The sequence below is a fragment of the Octopus bimaculoides genome, chromosome 10 (genome assembly GCF_001194135.2).
Source record: "Octopus bimaculoides isolate UCB-OBI-ISO-001 chromosome 10, ASM119413v2, whole genome shotgun sequence".
In the NCBI taxonomy this organism is placed as follows: Eukaryota; Metazoa; Mollusca; class Cephalopoda; order Octopoda; family Octopodidae; genus Octopus; species Octopus bimaculoides.
The window spans coordinates 55,758,356-55,762,338 of NC_068990.1; the positions used below are offsets into that span (position 1 = coordinate 55,758,356).

The 3,983-nt window shown below is 33.2% G+C and overlaps 1 protein-coding gene across 5 annotated transcripts in view; it reads right to left on the reverse strand.

Annotated features, from left to right (window-relative positions):
• Window positions 1-3,983, reverse strand: part of LOC106882292 (uncharacterized) — a 344,998-nt gene that overhangs the window by 62,049 nt on the left and 278,966 nt on the right. Inside the window, exon 1 of one of the 5 annotated variants that reach the window (XM_052971220.1) lies at window positions 1,710-1,862. The exons of the other annotated variants lie outside the window; for them this stretch is intronic. The gene's annotated coding sequence lies outside the window, so the exon portion shown is untranslated. Of the gene's footprint in view, window positions 1-1,709; window positions 1,863-3,983 lie in introns of those variants that run through there. 5 annotated transcript variants of the gene reach the window in all.

Here is a 3,983-nt window from a genome sequence, read left to right on the forward strand (position 1 = left end):
ACATACATACATACATACATACATACATACATACAAACATACATATATGCATGTATATATATATATATATAGTGTACTTGTTTTTGTAAACATTCGCTGCTTTCTTCCAAGGAATCTAATGCTCTTAGCTTAGTTTTTCCTTGGGGCTGGCCAAATTGGAGCAATATCGAGAATAACCAGCCGAAATTGCAAAGACTTAATAATATAAATACATAACAAAAACACTAGGACTTACGAATGTATATAACATACAGAAAATAGCACTACTAGGCATTGTGCACATCTTACGTAAAGCACTTTCAATGCAGTGAAAATAAGAGCGCCACAACAAAGCACAGCACATACCCAAGGCATACAGAGATGCGCTGCGTAGTGCAGTGAAAGCACGTAATAAAAATAAGACTATTGAATGATAAAATAATAATAATAATAATAATAATGATAATATTTAGCATCACCATTATTATTATTATTATTGTAGTTATGTTTGTTTTGATATTACGATTGAAAGTTTTGGACATGAAGTTTGCATCCACTAAGCAAATTGTGCTCGTGCACATATGTAGGCCTGCTTGATAAGAGCTGACCTACAGCTCAAAACTAACAATATGTTATGTAGGGGAGTAATGGCCAATGCAGTTAAATGACCCGCTAAAAATAATAATGAAATCTCACTCAAATCAAAATCATAACCGTCTTAAATACAGAAAGGATATAATAAGATGATACAGTCTTTATGACAGGTTTGCCATGATTACTATGCTTTTCACTATAGGTGTGTTTGATTAGGGTTTACCTGGAGGTGCACAACAGCAACTTATATAGTGACTACTCAAGAACTAATTGCATACATTTATTAAACAGAGTACAGAAGATAGGGTGTGTGTGTGTGTGTGTGTGTGTGTATATATGTTTGTATATGTATGTAGTATAATATATATGCATGCATACATATATTTATGTGTATGTAGATACATATATATGTAATATAATATAATATATATATGTATATGTAAGATAATATAATATATATACATATATATATATGTATATACACACACACACACGATTATATATAATATAATATATATATATATATATATATATACACACACATGCATACATACATATACATACATACACATACAGCACACACACTCACACACAAATATATATATGTATATATATATATATATATATATATATATATATATATATATATATATATATATATATATATATATATATATGGGAGAATATACAAATAATAACAACAGACGAGGACAGGTGGTGTAAATAACAAAAGTATATATTAGTATGACGCTCGGGAATACGGAAAGTCTTTGACGTTTCGAGCTACGCTCTTCAACAGAAAGAATACGGAGACAAGGAGAAAAACACGGAGAAAAAAAATTGAATAGTGTTCATATATATATATGTGTGTGTGTGTATAAAGCACACAAACACACTCCAAATGCTGGATCACCTTCTGGTTCTATTGACATTGTACTTTGTGAAAAGGAATTAGTATTTTTTATTAGTCGTTAGTTTAGGTGTATGCTTATTAATGCATGTGTTTGTGTGTGTGCCTTTTAGCATTGCGTACATGCATGTGCATACATGTCTGTATATTTGCATTGATGTGTGCGAGAGAGAGGCAGGTATGCACAAAGGTACGTGTGCATGTGAAATATCAATAATGTTCTTACCTTAGAAAATTTACGAACAGCAAAGCATTTACAATAAACACAGACTACACAATTAAAAGAAAAATACATACCGAAAAAAAAAAGACAAAGACAAAACAAAAAGAAACAAAACGAAAAAAATGACATAAAAAAAGAAAAATTTTCTTTGTGTGGGAGCGGGGGAGTGATTATGAAAGCAAGGAGGGAGAAGTAGAAGAACGGAAAGAGTAAAATAATTGACAGGATGGGTGAGGGGCAATCAGTAATAAAAGAATGTAAGAACCAAGGAACTTGGGTTTAAGTAGTTTAAAAAGAAAATGCGTATTAAGTTTTGGAATGTGTGTGTGTGCACACTCATGCATTTGTGTGTGTGTTAGCTGCAAGAGGAGTAGAATCAGAAAGGGATATAGAGGAGAGAAAGAGAAGCGGTGAAAGGGAGCGATATGAATTTTTGTGAAAACATAGATATGACTGTATAAAAATAATCCATGCACATGAGAGGGACTATTGCTGCAGCTATCAGCAGTAAAACACTTTTTTTGCCAGTTCCTGTCAACAGCCCCCAAAACAACTTGACCGCCAACACTGCTTGCGCTCTATACTACTGCTGCTGCTGTTTTTTTAAGAGTTTATCACTACCATTATTACTATTGTTATAATTATAATTATTATTATTATTAATATTATTGTTGTTGTTGTTGTTGTTATTATTAACACGGTGAGATGGAAGAACTGGTAGCATGCCAGGAAAAATGCTTAGTGGCATTTTGTCTGTCTTTGTGTTCTGGGATCAAATTCTGCTGAGGTTAACTTTGCCTTTCATCCTTCTGGGAGTCAATAAAATAAGTACCAGTTAAATACTGGAGTTGATGTAATCAACTAGTCCCCTACCCTCAAATCTCTAGCCTTGCGCCTTTAGTAGAAATTATTATTATAGTTGTAGTTGATGTTGTTATCATTATTATTATTATTATTAAGGTGGTAAGGGGGCAGAATCATTAGCATGTTGGACAAAATGGTTTGCAACATTTTGACTGTTTTTTTGTCCTGAATTCAAATTCTGCTGAGGTTGACTTGCCTTTCATCCTTTTGGGGGTGTTGATGTAATCGACTTATACCCTCCTCTGAAATTGCTGGCCTTGTACCAATATTTGAAATCATTACTATTATTATTGTTGAGCCCCAGAGTGATGAAACTATTCTGTATGCCTTTGTTCAATGTCTGGGCATTGCTGACTTGTGGGGTTATGTCGAACAGCTGCTGTCATGTCTACACTCTCTGAGTGTAGACCTGTGAGTCGGAGAGGGCACACTTGCTCTTGGGGTTCAGTGAAATCTTGGACAGTGGGGTTCCTTGATTATCTCTAGAGCTCTTTCCTGTATCAGGAGGGCCACATCTCTATCATCCACCCTGCCACTTTAAAAAAAATTTAAACTTTTGTATGCTAAGCATATGTCCCTTCATTTTCAATGTATATACTTGTTTTTTTTTTATCATTTCATCATATGTAAATCCCAACACTTTATGTCTGTCTTTGTATTGTACTCCTCATCCTTTGCCCTTGTGGCAAATAAATGAAATCATCATCATTATTATTAATGTGACAAGCAGGCAGAATCGTTGGAATATTGGGCAAAATGCTTAGCGGCATATTGTCTGTTTTTTTACATCCTGAGTTCATCTTTGACTTTCACCCTCTTGTGGTTGATAAAATACGTACCATTTGAGTACTGGGGTCAATGTAATTGACTAACTCTGCTCTCCTGAAATTGGTAGCCTTGTGGCAAAACTTGAAACCATTATCATCACTATGTGTATTACACCATAGTATTCACTAATGCATCCACAACTAAAGACTACATGCATGTGCGTGTGTGTATACAAATGCATAAATATGTATGTATGCATATATATATATATATATATATATATATATATGTGTGTGTGTGTGTGTATATATATATCCATATAACTCTTTCTCTCTCCCTCTCTCTGTATATATGTATATGTGTGTGTATATATATATATATATATATATATATATATATATGTATGTATAAGTATTTGTATATGTATATCTATATATCTCTCAGTTTCTCTCTCTTGCTTTCTCTGTATAAATATATGGTATGTGTGTGTATACACATATATATATATATGTATACACACACACACACACACACACACACACACATGGAACATGCAACCACATATGGACTACAACAATAGTGACAAATGATACATGTGTGTACGTATGTATGTATGTATATTAACCCCCCCCCCCGAAAAAAAAG